At 44.7% G+C, this 18,078-nt stretch overlaps 1 long non-coding RNA gene across 21 annotated transcripts; it reads right to left on the bottom strand.

Moving 5' to 3' along the window:
- Positions 1-60: 60 nt before the first annotated feature.
- LOC119152770 lies at positions 61-14,727 on the bottom strand. Of its 21 annotated transcripts, none has more exons than XR_005105897.1 (10): positions 14,292-14,727; positions 13,648-13,708; positions 13,291-13,407; positions 7,498-11,829; positions 6,761-6,932; positions 6,106-6,174; positions 5,865-6,026; positions 5,436-5,521; positions 3,234-3,297; positions 61-2,917 (listed from the first exon to the last, which is right to left on the bottom strand). It is a non-coding gene; the product is annotated as an uncharacterized LOC119152770 (long non-coding RNA). The 21 variants fall into 21 exon arrangements; XR_005105891.1 differs by lacking the exon at positions 61-2,917 and having other exon boundaries at positions 3,120-5,521; positions 7,498-7,622; positions 8,346-8,426; positions 9,073-11,829; XR_005105895.1 differs by lacking the exon at positions 61-2,917 and having other exon boundaries at positions 3,120-5,521; positions 7,498-7,622; positions 9,073-9,160; positions 9,531-11,829.
- Between the last annotated feature and the right edge of the window lie 3,351 nt (positions 14,728-18,078).

Here is an 18,078-nt window from a genome sequence, read left to right as displayed (position 1 = left end):
ACACCTTACAGCAAAAATTAGTGCAATAATATCATACAGCTTATTATTTAACATACCTTGCAAATGGTCTGGGGTTTGTTTCTGACAGTTGAACAGTAGCACATGACGGTGGAAGCATGCTGCTTCCTACCCAGCAAGAGAAGGAGGATGCAACGCTTTAACACAAATTTAAAAAGGTATATAGTTCTATGCATATGATTTTTTATATTTTTATTGATTTTTTTAATTTGAAATTGATATATCTTATGCTCTACAGCAAAATAAGGCTGAAGAATACCTCCCAGCCAGGTAGCTTGCTGAACAGAAACCAAACCGTGCTGTTGCCTCCCAAGTACTCCTGTTACTTGCGGTATCGCAGCCAACTGCCGTTTGCTTGGCCCACTGTTACAGGTATTGCTGTTCTGTGATCATTTCACAGAATTTAAATCAGTGAATAAGAGACAGATCTAATTTTAAAGGCAATTTTATCTCAAATCAAACATTAAATTACTATATATTGCATGTCCACTTCACTAGAGATATGCTGGGCCACAGTGGGAATACAGAGGTGAGAGACTCGTTCCCAGGCAGTCTCGCTAGCTCGCAGAGGGACAGCGTGTTTCACTGTGTTTATGCAGCGCTGCCCTCGCTGTTTCCAAGCCCCGTGCCAAGTTTGCAGCATGGCAAATTAAACAGCCATTTTAGTTGTGTCAGCCAGGGGCGTTCATAAGCTGCAGAAGAACGGAGAGGACAAGTCCCTCACCTTTGTTTCACTTCTTGCTCTTTGTGATGCCTCATCACTGGTTTTGTCAAGGTGGCCCAGTGTTTGCTGTGTGAACTGGAGCTGTCTCACAGGATGGTATTGTTGCATCACCTAGGGGTAAAAATTCTTCTGTTGAAGCTCTCCTTAGTCTTTATTGGCCTCTTCACATCTTGTAACCCTGTTGATTTGTTTCTTCTTGCAAGTGACTCCTGTCCCCTCATACAAAAAACATTCATGATGTCCCAGGAAATAACAGCACTTGGCACTGAACTCATGCTTAGAAAGCAGACGCCAGAGGCCCAGTGTGCAGATTCCCTGTGCATTATTCTTTTCCAAAACAGTCTGAAACACTCGGAATCCTATTGCTTGTACATTTATTTTTTTTTAAATAGTCTTGACATAGAGGAAAGGGATTTTTTAAGAGTTGTCTTAAAAATCGACCACCATCAAGGCATTACCATTCATTACTTTTTTATATAAAAGACTACCTCCAGGCATACTTGAAGTACTGGTCATAAAAGCATCTGACTGTCTTAGAAACCAAATTATACCTCTTCAGTTGTGCTTACCTGATACCAGCACCGACAGGCACAGAAAGCTGTTTGCCATCCATGTTTGCTGAAGGCCACAGGCAGATGGGAGAAACCCAACCTTTCTGCTGCTTAGAAAATTCATTTTTAAATACTGTAAATACTACTGAGAGGCTTAGTGGCTACCGAGCCAGGGGAAAGGCTAGCACTGTAGAGCTCGATTCCTGATCCTGCAGGTGGTGGCAGTGTTACGTTACTGTAACTTTATTGAAATTACTGTTCAAAGAAAGTAAGTTCTTGCCTATGTGTAGTTCCGATGTTTTGAACAGGTGAGCTGCCACACACCACGCTGTGGCTCACGTTGCAGAGCAGGCTCTGAGCAGACAAACGAGATTCCTCTCGGATGAAAGCTAGTGACAGGATGGCTTCCTGAAGTGCTCCAGTTGCTCGGGAGTCAGCGGGATCACACTGGAGCAAAGCTGAAGTAAAAACCAATCCAAAACATGTCCTGCACATCTGGACCAGCTCTTGGCAGTCTGCCTGTGCCCCACCAAGGGGTACCGCTTGCTGTCACAGGCGTAGCCGAAACTCAGGGTAGCGCTACAGTCAGGGGTTACTGTAGCCCAGCGCCTTCTCACAGCTACACCCTGTCCTGCGGCTTTCCACCCTGCAGCCCAAGCAGGGTTAGAAGCAGCAACACGATCTGCTGCAGCTGGACCAGCCGCCCGCTGCGCACACATACCAGGTGCCATGGCCACGGCCATGTCATCAGCCTTTGCACTTCAATGTATGAAGTAACAGCAGCTGCAGGGCCCGAGAGCGGGGGTGCTGCCGTGGGGCTGGGGACCCCACCGGTGAGGTGTGCCGTGCCTCGCTGCAGAGGGGTGGCCACCATGCCGTTCGTACACATGCAGCTGCCGTATGCTCTGTCCTTTTGCACAGACGAAGGTCACTACCGTTTGTCCCTTGCCGGGCGACCTACTTAAGCGTGCTGTATAAACAAAAGTGTGCGATGGCAAGTGCTGTGTGAGAAGGCGCTTTCCCAGCTGTGATTACAGCCAGAGTTCACAGCAAGCAAAACTGACCGGTTTGCTGAGGGCGCTGCGTGGGCAGAGAGGGCACACACAGCTTTGCGGTGCAGGGGTGGCAGGGACGCCAGTGGGTTTCTGAAGGAGCCAGCTTGGCTGGGACAAACCCAAAGCCACAGTGCACAGCCCTGCTTTTAAGCAGCATGAAGCTCAGGTGTGCGTTAGCTTTAGTAGTGTGCTCAGCCAGCCCTTCTCCCCTAGAACGGACACTTGCTGTGAGGAGGAGCGGCTCAGGCCACCGTGAATTAGCCCAGAGTCCTGCCACGTGAGTTACAGTCTAGGACCAAATTTCTGGAGGAGCAGAACGAGCTAATTGCAGCCCGTCCTCGGGCTACTCAGAGCTCCAGAGGTACGCAAGACTTCCCGCCCTATTAAACAAGTATTGCAAATAACACGTATGGATCCCACAGGAATAAATAGTACCGCTGACCACAGAGGAGTTTGCGAGCAGCTGTGTTGAAGCAGATCAGAGTGCAACACCACCACCTGTACTGATGCTAGGTTGTACTGAAGCCACGTGAAAGAGTAAGCTGTGACGACGGTGAGCTGATCCTTAGCTGAAAAAGCATGAAAACTGCCCGTGTTGTAATCATTTTCAGCGTATTATGATGCAAGTCATCTGCTTCAACTACTCTTTCCCCAGTGGGGTATGTTGAACAAATTCCACTAACTCTTACGAAGGTAAGATGACGTGTGGTATGATATCACACCCCTAATGAATTCCTTATGTGCTCCTCAAGTAGCCCAAGGCTTATGTGCTCTCAGACCCAGGCATCATCTACCATTAGAAGCAGCCAGTCCTGCCACCTCCTCCCCGTCCCAGTCACGTCAGCGCCCAGCCACAGCCACATGACTCAGTCCTCAGTCACTCACCCGACCCCTCTGCAAACCCGCCGGAGGTTTGTTTTGGTAGCACCTGCCAGGCCTTGGACTAAAGCTGGTAAAAGAAAAGTGATGAAAGCAAAGATGTAGCATATCAACAGCACATAGTTTAATAATAAATAAAAATAATGGGTTTGCTGTAAACAGTAGTTTTGTTAATATCAGCCTCACAAGGCAAAGAACGTGGGTCAAAAAGCCAAGGTGAAAGGTGTGTGTTAATTCAAACCAGAGTCCAAGACTGAAGCAGGCACTCGTAGGCCGCAGGCACCTGCTACTTGCACAGACCGACAACTCCCCCCCCCCCCCCGCCCCGGGTCAGGGCAGGTGAAGATTCCCCAGCAGCTGGGTGCGGGCGGAGGCTGCTGGGCAGGTGATGCTCTGGGTGGGCTGGGAGCACTGGGCTGAGTGAGCTCATTTCCTGCCCAGCTCACGTGGGGCCCTGGGCTGAGCTGGGCTGCGGGGCCAGCCCTGCTGACCGACCGACCCGGAGCTCCTGCTGCTTCCCCTGGGACAAGATGCAGCGCTCTATGAAGCTGATGACTGTCTGGGGAATCTCTGTCATCACTGAAGAAGAGATTAAAATTTTGGCAGTCTAATACGTACATCTCTAGATGCCAATTACCCAGCTACAGGAGAGCTATCAATTATGGAGAAGGCTGATGCACCTGCGCAGACAAGGTACGCGCGGCTTTTGGAAGGGTATCTGTAAGAGGTATGGGTGAGGGGAAGGAGAACCACTGAGAGAAAGCTGAATGCAGGGAAGAAAATGCACCAGCTATTAGCTTTGAGACCAGTATTTGGTTAACAAGCATCAACAAAACACGAAGTATGCTCAAGAGACCTTTTCTAAGCACGGAACAGCCCCTGTAGTGCTCTTTGTTGCTTAAGTTTGTCCTTTGGCAAAAGAGGAGGAAACAAACTAAACTAGAAGAGGGGTCTGTCTTCCACTCCTGTGTAAGGAAATACAGAAGGAAGTTTAAGAAACTGAAATCCTGACTGATAATGAGCTAGCAAATACTTCTCCCACCTAGTTTCTTTGCTTCCCGCTCTGAAATGAATGTCCTTGCTTTCTTCAGCATTTTGGCTGCTGGTTTTTCACAGTTTCTAACTGGCAGGCTGTGAAACTGCAGACCTGAACCAACAGCAAGCTCCAGGCTGAAGGTGACTAGGCAGCGGGTGCGATTAGAACTGCAGGGAGAGCGGTTAATGCATGCGCTGTTGCAGTTGTGGAGCCCTGTGTGAGAGAGGGCAGCGCAGCATACACCTCAGATGTGTCTGCGGCACACGGGTAGGAGCTCCCCACGACACCCTCTCCCAGCGCTGTTAGAGGGGTGTATGGGGGCGGCACTCACCACAGAGCTGCCCCTCTTAGGGGGTAACAAAGCCAACATGGGTCTCCAGCACAGCATAAACCACAGAGGTATTGGGAAGAAGGCAGGGGGAAATGGATGCCGAGTACCACAAAGCCCTGAGGAAGGTGAGGGAAGACTAATTTTGCCTGAAAAATGCTGTAGAAATACTCCCTTGCTGTTAGTCTCCTCCTAATCCTAGAACGGTACTTGGACTGGTAAGCAGCCTGTGAGACCTCAGGCTGGAACACCTCTATTAGCTTTGTTTTTTAAAAAAAATTATGCTGGTTAATATCCTATATAACATCTAAACCCCTAGATTTTCACCCCAAACTACTATAATCATGCAAACTACAGTAATTTGGACATTGTGATACAGTAGTGCAAGGATGAGGTGATGTAAGGACAAATGACTTTGTTGGGTGGGGTGGGTGGGAAAGAGGTTTTGCGTGATGTTGCATACAGAGTGGCACGAGGGCAGCTGGGGGGGCAGTGTACTTGGCCACAATGCTTTTGGTTAGTTGGTTAGCACAGAGATCCCCAGTCCGATAAAAACAATAGGCTGTGGGGGACAAAAGCTCTTCTTACAAGCCCCACTACGCTGAAGTGAGTCACAGAAAAGATAAAAATTTTATTTTTCTTTTTCTTATTTTAAAAAAAGTATGATAAATGCCACTTAGTAGAAAAGCCCAGGGATGCACCTCACTCTTCAGAAACCTATATCTGAAAAAGGGTTTTTATTGAAAGACATTCTCATTTTTTTATGGAAAGGGTTACTTGGTGCACATGCTGAAATACTATCTTGTTACTTTCAATGAATTATTCTAATGCTAGCTGGTCTCACCTGTACTGACTCCATGCTGGCTCCTTCAGCTTCTTTTCTGCCTCCTCTGTACAATTCTTCAGATGTTTGACTGTTTTTTCCAGTTCCTAGGTAGAAAAAGAAGCAACGTTAATTTCTATACATTTTTTCATGGCACAAAAAAAATTGCAATGTAACAGAAGGGCTTTCCTATCTTTACTGTAAATTGCTTAGAGTTCTATTATTTAAAAAAACCCATAAAATTCCTGTCTCTCTCCTAATTCAGATATATAGTAAATGTATGTTAAGTTGTCAGTTGGACTTTCTGGAGCAGACACAGTATGATTTATAGGCATATCTTTTGACTGAGTTCATAACGTCTTTCTACCACCTCTTCTACAACTCCATAGATTTTGCACATAAATGCTTCCATGGATGTCTCACCACTTTTTCGTGCTGTTACCACTTTACCTGACATTTGTTTTCCATCTGCTGCCTTCACCTTCTCTCCACTTCCAGCTGGGTCCCCAGCTGCCTGTTCTGCACTTGCACTTCATGTTGTTTTTTTAACACCACTTGCATCTCGCTCTGCACACTTTTCAACACTGACATACATTTCTGGATGTCGTGTGACTAGAGACGACACAGGAATGAAGTTCCAACAACATTTTAGCAGATCAGTCTCTTCAGGAAACAGCTCAAGAAAGCTCACTTTTTCATAATTTTTTGTCTGATACTCCTCTTCTCTGGCTTCCATTTTTCTCAGTTCAGATTCAATCTCCTGGAAGTTGTTGAGAAAAAAAAAAAAAAAAATCAGGATTTTTTCAGGCTACTGGCTGTTATGTGGGAACTATTTCTGCAGATGTCTGCACATAGTGTCCCTATTTCTTGCCCTATGAGACCGAAGTTAAGAACCCACACCCTGGGGCAAGGGGAACAAGCAGGTGGCAGAGTGGCCAAGGAGCCCAGACTCTCATTTAGGATCAGGTACCAGCTGAAGTGTAAGTTCTACAGCTATGAAGGACGGAAAGGGATTCATCGCTACACAAGCAACACTGGACCCCATCAATCAATAGATTGTATCTACAAAACAATAAAGAGGACAAATGCTACTATAAAAATTAATGGGGGGAGGGGGGACAACTCTATGGCATCATGTTTTATATGGTGGGGGGAGGGATGACAGGAGAAGCCACACAATTGCTGCAGCTGCTATCAGTCTATTCATCTGCAGAATTTGAGTCCAGAGTTACTTTTATTTTCAAGTCTAGCTCCACTGCAAAGGATCAACAACAGTCCTACTCAGTAGGAGAAAAAAGGAGTTTCTCAGCTAGGACACCTGCCTTTATTGACAAACGCGTGCATACCTTCACCCTGTCGGTGTTAGCATCACTGTCTGGCTTGAGCTCTTTGGCTTTTTAGCTTTTCCTTGTAACTGGACAAAGACTTTTCCAGCTCTGTTACTTTATGCTGCAGGTCCCTGTTAGCACCACAAACTTCGACCAGTTTGGAGAAGGATTCTTCAGGGGCTCTCTTTACCTAGAGGAAAAAGTGAGTTCACGTTGTCTGTAAGAATTAGTTCATTCTATACAGCTAATAAGCAGCACACCCAGCTGAAGCTACAGCGCCTGGTGTTTTGACTTTACCACTCTTCTAATAAAACGGGCAAAAAAGTGAATGCTGGGATCTGACTAATACTAAGGTTACGCTGAGCTGCACGATCCAGCCCTCAAGGAACAAAGCAGACTTCCAAACCAGTATTTTATCCTTGGAGATTGCTATACAACCCCAGATGATCCTTTTGAAGTCATTGGAATGACTGATATCAACGCCTTGAGCTTATGTACAATGAGATATATAGTATTGGGGGATACACAGCGGTACTTGAAAAAGTTAAGAGAGCACAGATGGTGCATGGCCACCAAAATGTCTGCCCACCACATGACAAAATTGTTTGTTGTATACAAGTGATGGACAACTCTATGACGAATGGAAAAGGAGACATTTTTGTCATGAGGTGCTCCTGTTCTGTTGGGAAATCATAAAGCAGACCTCTTTCTCTGGAAATCACCCACTGAAATCTTTTAATTCTATCCTTTTTCACCTCAGCAGATTCTTGACAGGCAGCTTTCCTGTAAGCCTCTTGTTCAGTCAGAAACTGCTTCTTCAAAGACTCTAAGTGTTCCACGTATTCTTTTCTCAGTCTTGGCTTTTTCCATTAACTGTTCCCTGTAAAAAGAAATTAAGTTATTCACATTTATATTTAATATGCTTTATAAATAAGAATAGGGAAGACAATTCCATTGTTAATACTTTTGTCCTGGGTATATACTCTGCACTACTACTGTTTTAAGACTGGAATGTGTTTTCGAATATTTCACGTTCCTTTTATTTAAAAGGAGGTTCCAAATAGTTATACAAGGTAAATAGACTTTTTTGGAAAAAAACACTTTAGGACAACTTCAGAGAATTAAATGGCTAAGCCTGTTTAGACAAAGGACAATGAGGAGATTCAGACTGCATCTACCCTCAGGTTTACTTAATAGCGTTCAGTTTTAGGGGGGGGAATTTAAGCAGCTATCCTACGCTCCCCTTGCTATAGCTACTACAGGCTGCTTCAGCTATCCTCGTGGAAGAGCTATTTGTAGAAGTGCTGTAATGACCCCGGGGCAGCAGTTCCTCAGTGCAGCGGAGCAGGTTGAGGCATCATGACAGGAGTGAGTGGAAAAGCCCATTTCTATGGCTCCACACGAATGTCACCGTGGCCGTGCCGCTGGTGATCAGCGCTGATAGACAGATGAGTAAAGCCGTGGAGCTCCGATGTCAGCGCAAAGTAATGTTTCCCCTGTCGTGGATCTGTCTTACCTGCTGAGCACCAGCTCAGATGGAAGAGCTGAAACTCTTCCCTTCAATTTCGGTTTGGATCAGCTTGCTCTGCAGGGTATTACTGACCTGCAGAACTTCTTCCAAATGAAGAACAAGCTTCTTGTGCTCTGTTCTAGCACTTTCTAGTGCCTTACAAAGTGGCTCCACCTGTGCAGTAACCACAAATCAGATTTATACTTACCCAAATGAGAAAGCTTAGAAAGGAATACTATTTTTTTCCCTTCCCAGTCTAACAGTGTGTTCATCCGCTGTCTGATTCCTGATGTCCTAAGCACAGGCATATACCTGGGAATCCTTAGAACAGCAATCCACTACTGGCTGGCTTAGGCTGAAGGATCACAACTTCTCATATAGTCACACCTTTCTTGGAGGGGGCAGCAGGGGCAGTTCTTTGCCAATAATGAGTGTGTTTAGGTTGTGAGGTAATCCTTTTCCAACTAAGAATTACAAGCCAACATAAAAACAATTCCTTGGAATTTTTTTCCCCTCCATTCTAATAACAAAAAAGTAAAGGCTATACAAACTTCTGAAATCTCTGTTCATATTATGTATCCAGCTGCAGACTGTAAAACCTTCACCTGTGCCAAGGAATGTTTCTTTGAAGAGGAGATGCTTGCCGCCTTCAACACTTGCATAACTACTTTCCTGCTCCACTGCCAAAAGTTGATAGCGTATTTTCGCCTTGATTCATGTGAATGTGTCACGCTATATTGTATTCAGAAAAAGAAAAGGTACTTGGCTCTACACCAAAAACATAGCGGTGGCTGTTACTACGGAAAAATGTAGCATCTACCTGGCTGCTCTGCTGCCTTCCCATGGCAACCGGTTTGGCCTGGCAATGTTCCAGTTCTAACATCTGTATTTTCTGTTGAGCCTGGCTCCTGGAAATGGAGATTGGATTAAAAGAAAAATCATGCATTAAATCAATTTGTGGACATCTCTTCTGAAGCGGTGACCATCTCAGAGTTCAGTTCTCTACCTTAACCAGATTAAGTTCTGCCCGTCACTGAAGTTAAACTCTTTTGCCTACTTGCCACAAGATGCGCCAGGCCTGCCAAGCGTGCACTTAGCTACAAGAACTCGGTGTACTTGGTCCACTAACACTAAGGATGCTTCAGCGTTGCAGGAAACAACATAGGAAACTTTTCAAACAAACTTGTCCTACAGCTCATTAGCCAGAACCATGGGGAAGATGCCACCTTGCAACTGTATCTGTCTTGACAGACCACAGAAACAATCAGTTCCACTCACATGTCTTTTCTGAGGTTGCTGATTTCAGTGTCCTTGTGTCCCAGCTCAGTCTGTACCGCATCCAGAGCTGCTTGCATCTTCTTATAAGAAGCTAAGACATGCTCCAGCGTGGATCTCGCCTTACTGTTATCATACTTCGCTGCATCCAGCTGGTGCTGCAGGTTTGCCATCTGCAGTACAAGAAATCATTAGGAAAAGGAGCAGGAAAATCAGTCATCTCTTAGAGTCTCTTAAAAGGATTCTTTTATAAGTAACCTGCATGCTTAGTAGTTAGTAGTGCCAAGAGTGCGTAATGGTTCTGAACATGGAAACAGCTTCCTGTAATTATATAACCTTTGTCCTGCCCCTGGTTTAAGCCCAAGCTGAGCGTGGGTGGTGTCCTTGAGGTTTTTTGAGTGTTTCAACCGGTAGTTCCAATGCTTCTTGAACTCCTAGCACCCAGGCTTCAGGAAGTGCTACAGATACAAGAAGCTGGGTTTTCAGTCAAAACCAGTTGTTAATTCTAATGTTTCTTAACCTAAACTTTCATCTATATCTCTTTCAAACAAAAAACAAAAAGGTTTTGATCCCTGTTAATTTTCAGCCATTTCTTCATTGTCATCAATTAGTCAACTGAAATTAACCATCATTCTAATTTGAATTTCATGGTCATAACTCACTGCGTTCAAGTCTCCTTGATTAACCCCAATATACTGTTTGGTTTTCAATGACCTTTGACTGAGAATGTCTATACTATTCTCCAGTTTTTCTCACATGATCTTTATAGCATTTAACAGAATCCTCTGGCTAAACCTAGGTTAATTGTAATTTAATTTTAAATTAAGCATGCCATCATGCCAATCTCCTACACATACCACTTCTGCGACTGCTTAAGCAAATCAAATAACCCTGTCTCTTATTCAGCTGTCTAGTGTGTAAGCAACTGATTTGTCTTGACTATAACCCACAGCCCATATGCAACTTTACGAGTTTTTGTGCATTGACAAAGAACAAGTTACATCCCTGCTCTAACCATACAGATCTAAAAGCAGAAGCATTTTTGTTGGAATTTCAGTCAACCTATCTGTAATAGCTAGCCTCTGATTCTGTTGTGCTGTATAACGTACCGGAAAAAGAGGAAGACAACAAGAGACAATTCACCATGAGCAGGGCAGGGAGGGAATTCTAGCCAAAATATCATGACATCTACGGTATCATCCAAGGATCACTCAAAACTTCCTTCAATTAACAAAGGGAAAAAGCCTTGATCAGCAGGATTATTTGATATAGAAGCAAAGAAAACTTGTACATCTCATTTAAATTTGTCCTTTGCCTATGACTTTGTTCTGAAGGAAAGAATTATTTTGGTATCATTGTCCCCCATTCAGCCAACTCTGCCACAACATGATGACAAGTTTCTCTCCTCTTGCCATGCCTTATGCAGAAATTCCCACTGCCTTTTGTGAGCTTTTTTATGTGAGTTTATTATCGCATGTGTGATCTGCAGAATAACAAACCAAAAATCTGGGAAATGGCAACACTTCTGTAAAAGGAGTAACTAGAAATCTGAAACAGGTCCTGAGGGAAGGATCAACAAGAACAATAATTATGCTAGGATTTGGGCAGTTACTGCGAGCTATTTAGGAATAAGGAACAGACTTTAGGTTAGGAACGTTACCTTTAATTTTGACAATATGGAGCTTCCCCCTACCCTGGAGCGCATTAAATGCCACTCAGCTCCCTTATAAGCAGCTACTTTCACATCAGTAGACCAGGAATCTAAATGAGATCAGCTAGAGGCTTATCCGAGAGGCTTGTCCTTATACTGATGTTTTTTAATCATCTGTAAAAAGACTCAGTACAAATGGGCATTCTACTTGCAAATCAGTTCAGTAATCATGCATTAATGGTTACTTGCTAGATGAAAAGAATTTATGCTGATGGAATCTTTTCATATTATTGTTGTGTATTCATTACCGTGATTACCACTGCTGTCAGTTTCCTCTAGGTTTAGAAGAGCCTTTAGAAACATCACATGCAAACTAAAGGCCTTTAGTAGTTCTCACCTCCCTCCGTTCCCTGTTGGCTGATACACCTGCCACGGGTCTGCGGGACCTCAGTGCTGGTTTCCTCTCACTGTGGAAGCAGTAAGAAGGGCTAAGAAGATACGACGAGCGCCCACTGTCATACCCAGCTCAGCTTTCAGTTGTGTGCACTGTTGCTCCAGTTGGGCAGTTCTGTCCTCCTCCCCTTGCAGCCTCGCTTGGGCAAGCTGGACATCTTTGCGTAACTCTTGGCAGTCCTGCTGTAACATCTGTACCTGCAATGATATCACAGACTATTCTTTAAGAGGCAGAATTCAGTCAGGCAAATCTAACCAAATTTCACAGCTTAAAAAGTTATCTAACTGGAAAAGATATAGCCTGACCAGCTTCTCCTCTCTTTCTGCTTGTCCCAATCTTACGCAGAAGACCTTTACAGCAAGCGACTCCGTTACTATACGTAATGCAGCATATGTGTTCTTATAATCTCTTTACATGGCAGACAGAACCTAATAGGTTTGCACAATTAAAGATTACAGAAAAGATCAAGCTATAGAAGATGAAGGTGAACACAACACTGAAGGCACTTAAGAAGTCTATCTCATGCCATTTTGTGAGGAATCTTTGTTTTCCTGTTAACTAATAAATATACTACAGAGCCAACTATATCCATCAGAAAACGACAGATGAATTCAACTAAGCCTCTGCTTTTCACAAGATGTATAATTCATATAGTTCAATAACGTATCCATCATTTTTCCACTTCTGCTATAGAAGAACACACAAGATGATAAAAGGCATGTAGGTGAAAAATCTACTGATTTCCAACAGAACGTTGTATGTTTCAGGAACCTTGATGGTCATCAGAAAAAAGGGAAAAAAACCAACCCTTAGTTATTCAAGTTTTGATACTTTGCATATTCAAAGTATATACTTTGCATATTTTGATACATATTCATATTCTTTTATCCTTACTGAACTGTTGCTATGAATTCAGAAGTGTTAAAATGACTGCATGTGGCTTGTGCATGTACACCTGCAGAGAGGGAGGTTGGTTTTATTTGAATTACGTGTAAGACAGTTCATTTCTACCATGAACTGTGGCCCCCCCTCACATTCCAAAACAGCTAGATAATACAAATACAGCTGAGAACCAAAATCTAACTTTGTCATCATGACAATTAATACTCCCAGAAGGTTTAAGATCTCAACTGAATGTTTTTCAGAAATTGCATTTTCTATCTATTTATCAGTACCTCAATTCTAAAGAGGCTTGTTTAGCTTGGTGAAGAAGAGGTTAAGGAAGGATCCAGTTGTGTTTGACAAATCTGAGAGGCAGTTACAAAGATTATGAAGTTGAACTCTTTTCAGTCGCATTGAATGATTTAAGAAGGGGCAATGGTGCCAAATGTAAGCTTGGAATGTTCAGATTGGATGCTGGAAGAAAAAAAACTTAACTGGCACATTACTGCAGCACTATAATAAAGTAGCTAAAGCAGCCACGGAATCACAGTCCTTGAACTCTGCTAGACAAATCCACCACTGCCCCAGTCCAGTGCGATACTCCTACTTTGAGCAGGAAGTTTGATTACGCGATCTCTTCTGATCAATGTCGGTACAAAATGTTGCTGGTTTAAAGTTTTTAAACTGATTTCTACGCATGACATCCAAGTCCTCGCTCTTCCTCCCAGCTAAGAAAACAAAAACAGTCAGAAAAGAGGATCCAAAGTTTCTCAAACCTGCTTCTGTTCTGTTTCTAGCATTGGTTCCATGTCCTGTACATGACACATCATAGTTGCTTGGGATTCCTCCAAGGACTGATGCAGGCTGATCTCCTGGGACAGCTGTTGTCTTAGCTAGAAAAAAAATGAACTCTTTCTGACCCAGGTCTAATTAAGTAGATCAAACAAATACTTCCAGATCATATACAAAATATGTGTCTGGATATTTAGTTATGAGCTGGCTGGCAGGTTCCTTTGGGTTGTGCACAATCCAAAATTGCACCCAGAATGTTATTCAAGGATCATCTTCTTCAAATCTTCAAATAAGAGTTGGCAAATTCAGCCTCCTACTAAGCTCCTTGCTGTTGTACTTACCTCCTGCAGTCGACAGTTAATCTTCCGTTTTGCGTTCCTCAGCTGCAATCACTACATCCACCTAAAGAAGATGAAAGCAACAGATATTTTAATTCTTTCATGTTTCTAACTATTACAAAAGCAACAGGTATCATAAAATGTAACTGCCATGCTAACACCCAGAACATGATTTCTATCTCCAGTCTGATGTTCTGTGTTCTGAAGCACTGAATGTAAGCGTGGGAACACTAAGCAGCAATGTGTTCTTTGATACAATTAATGAGAATGAGTGACATACTGCACTGAAGTTTCTTTGGGGAAGATACTAATAAAGTGCAAGAATGAAATACCAGAGAAATGTAACTTCCTGGAAAAGCAGAAAAGCTATTGAGAACTCTGTGCATGAAAGCCAGGATGAACTTAAGCCATAAAGATGCAAGACTTGCAAATCTCAAATACTTTTTATTGCTGATTTCCCATGCATTTTTTTAATTGATGAAAGCACAGATTTTCATTGTCAAAAGTGTTTGATCCTACTGCCAACAATAAATCATAAACTCTTTTTTTCCAGCTCAGTATACTTTCTATTTAACTATGTCTGAGATGAACGTGTTTAAAAACAAGTCTGTTAATCCTTGAAACTATAATAAGGTCATCTTTTGTACCTTGGATGCAGTTGTAATCTCCAGAGCTTTACTCAGCCTCTGAACTTCTTCTTTCACTTTTTCTTCAGCCTTTTTCATATTACAAAGGTGTCGGTGCAACTTCATTGCTTCTTGCTGTACAATCTTCATTTCTTGCAAATGCTCCTCGTGGACTGCACTCAGGTGCTGCTCCAGCTGGGCCGCCAAGAAAAAGGCAAAGAACTTCCACTGACAGAAAAAGCATATGGAGGGACAATGAAGGGCGAAGTAATAGGAAAAAACCCTTTTTGCTACCTGCATGCTTTGGATTCAGCTCCTTTTCTGCCTGCAGCTGGAAGATGTTTGCTTGCAGTGGCTGCGCAACGCTCTCTAGGCGACACATGCGCTTCCCCAGCGCGCCGCAGTCCCTCCGCAGCGGGCTTTCTCCGGGCCGGCGCGGGGGCTGGCTGGGCGGCTGGCGGCCGTTCCCGCGGGCCTGGGGCGGAAGGGACGGCGGCTGGAGGGGAGACGCCCGGCGCTGCGCACCCGGCACCGCACCGCCGCGCTACCGGCGCCCTTCGGCCGTGGGGCCGGAGCCCCCCGCGCCCTCGGGCTGCGGCAGCGCCCCCGCCGGCACCGCTCCCCCCGCCGCAGCGCGCGGCTAACGGCGCACGGGCTGAGGGAGATCGAGCACCGGGAGCCCCCCGGGAGGACGGGAGCGCACCCGTACTCGCACCCCTGCCCCTCCCTATCTCAGCCCGCCGTCGCCGAGCGCCTCCAGCTCCGCACCAGCGCGCCGGTTTGCCCCTCCACCGCCCTCATCCGCAGGCGCAGCACCATGAAGGCCCTGACGCTCCCGGGCACGACGGCCGGCCTGGCCATGGCCCCCCGCCCCCGAGGCGTCCCCGCGCCGCACCGGGCCCCTCGCCCCCCCCCCGCAGGCCCGGCGCGCGCAGGCGCGGTGTCGGGGCACGCTGGGAGCCGTAGTCCCCCCGGCCGCGGGACGCCGGTGGCGGCGGCGGCGACGGGCGGGAGGTGGCGGTGGCGGCCGCCCCGGGCTCTCCTCCTCATACCAGGGTGCGCGCCAGCCGCTGCCGCTGAGCGGGGTCCGGGGATTTGCACCGGAGAGCCTTCCTCGCACCTCCGCCAGCCACCGGCTGCCGGCGGGGCCGGGCGCTGGGGCAAGGGCAGGCGCTAAGGCGAGGGCGCTGAGGCGAAGCCGGGCGCTGAGGCGAGGGTGATGAGGTGCGGCTGGGCGCTGAGGTGAGGGTGCTGAGGCGAGGGTGCTGAGGTGCGGCTGGGCGCTGAGGAGAAGCCAGGCGCTGAGGCGAGGCATGGGCGCGCTCCTCTCAGGGGGCGGTGGGACCCGGTGGCGTGACGGCTGTCACCCCCATGCCTGTGAAGCGCTTCAGGAGGGCATGGCTGCCTCAGCTACCACTGCTTTCTTCTCACCTCTCACAGTGCAGCACATTTTACAACAGAACACTGAAGTATTTTAGCCTTTGAAGGGGGTTAGGATCAGCTTGCGGGGCATGTAGGCTCAAGCAGGAGCGTGGTAACCCCGAGGGTAACAGTTATCTTTACCCAAGATCAATCTACTGTGTATCAAATGACATGTTCACTTTGGGCCCTTTAAAAAGACCCTTTTAAGGGTCTTTTAATACAGATCAGTAATCTTACCGAGCTACACTGTCTCCACTCTGCATCGGAAGTGCCAGTCTTATACAAAGGTACCGCTTTGGCCTACTGAATTTTATTTTTGTGCAGAGAGGGAAACAGATTTTGTAGCCTCCTGGTTAGAACATACAGCTGTGAAACTGGAAATGTGGTCTCTGAAGCAGGCGTCAAATAACATGCTGCAACTCTTCAGCATTAGATATTCTGGGGGCTCAAGCAAAGCTGTTTTAAGATACCTATTGTCGCTTTTGGCAGCTCATCTGGCCTCTAAGAAGCATCTGTGTGTGACTTAACTCTTCCTATGCATTGAACAGGGAACACGAGGACCTGATTCCCAGCTGAGGGTTTCACACAGGATCAAGCACCACAACGCATGCGGTGTGGCAACATCTGAATACCTTTTGGCGACCTCTCACCTGGGCTGAGCTTTGCCTGAAGCTTCTAATATGTTGAGGTAATACGTGTTTTGGGGTGAACTGGTTTGTAGGGCCTGTTAAGATCCTAGTATTTTATATATATCTATATCTGGAAGTGAAAGGTAGATTTTTACAGAATTTTAAATCTATCTGTAGATGGCAGCAGAGAGGAACTGTTATTTGTTGGAACACCTAAACATGGTGACTATGCATTTTATAATTTGTGCAACTGCAGCTAGTGGCTATCCATTACTGCTGAAAATTTTGCATTCTGTTGATGAATATAATTGTTTTGATTTAAGTATCTTTTGGCATGACTTATTTGAAGAGTTGTTTTTTATTTTATTTGAATTGTTGCAGCTTTTCTGAGCAAAGAGGGTGATATTGCAGACAGGCCAACACTGCATTTGAACAGTAATCTGTGTGTGATAAAGATATCCTCAGCTGATGTAAGGATGTTGTTGCTCCACTTGAGAATTTGCTCCAGGAAGCCTTTGCCTGGGGGATGTTGCCAGGAGGCTTGTGAAGAAACATGGGACATAAGGGAATATAAAAATCACTAAGGAAAAAGGAGATTTAAAATGATAAATTAAGTATTAAGCCTCTCAGCTTAGGAAGGGCTGCATAAATAACACTGAATATTAAAAGTAATGTGGCTTTTATTGTATAATTTCTCGATAATTGTTGGTCGTGTACTTAGGCTGTTCTTTAGTCAGATGATATTGATACAATAGCTATGTAGCGATGCCTAGTTCATGCAGTAGAAGAGCATGTGTAGGAAGTGAGAACATAAAAGAGCAACCGATATGTAGGTCAAATGGCGACTATATTTCAGATATCCTTTCATGAGCTGAAACAGGGTAATAACATTTGACAAAATGATAGCTAATTCTGAAGGCACTGTATAAATTTTTAAACAAACAGATCAAACACTCTCCTTAATTTAGTTTCCATTAAAAGAACTGATTGCTCTGATCTTTTTATTCACATTGTTTATTTTACTTTCAGAAGTTGGTATATAGTTCAATAAGAGTAAATTCATATAAAAAATGTAGGAATCTAATGTATGCATCTAACTTTCTGTAGCATGTTTTCCATGGGAAAGTTTTAAGATGACAGCTGTGATCAAAGAACTGAATGTTGAAAGCTGAAGTTAAGGATCTGATATTTTTTCTGCTCCAAATATCCTACCTGACAGTTTCACAGGAGTCTTCAAAATAACCTAAAAATGGTATTTTATTTTAATATAAGTTGTATGGCAATGGGAGGTGGGGCAGGCAAGTGCATTATGATGACAGATACCCTGCTTTGTTCTTCAAATCCGTATCATTTCCTCCATAGTTTGCCACCTACATATAAGCCTGGTGGAATCATCACTTCTGCACAAAGTTCCAAGCTGAAGTGGGATAAGATGGTATTTTGGTTTCTGGTTAAGAACATCAGTGTACTTTTGTTTCTTGTCAAAACGCCTATGCGTACAGCAGCTCACGTATCTCAGTAAAACTTTCATGTAAATGATATGTATTTAAAAATCGGATCATCCATATAGTGTTTTATTATTTAAGCAGTTTTATGGCTCCAGTTTATTTTTGTATATTGTCTCCAATCAGCTTTTCAGTCTGATTTCACATTTTTCAGGGAATGGGGCTTTTCCTGGGAAGTTTTTCCATATTTGAATAGAGCTTACTGCTTAAATGTGCTGTTATGTTTTCCTTTCTTGTAATGACATTTCTTTT

The sequence above is a fragment of the Falco rusticolus genome, chromosome 8 (genome assembly GCF_015220075.1).
Source record: "Falco rusticolus isolate bFalRus1 chromosome 8, bFalRus1.pri, whole genome shotgun sequence".
NCBI classification, from domain to species: domain Eukaryota; kingdom Metazoa; phylum Chordata; class Aves; order Falconiformes; family Falconidae; genus Falco; species Falco rusticolus.
This window is presented reverse-complemented; position numbering and strand designations above follow the sequence as displayed.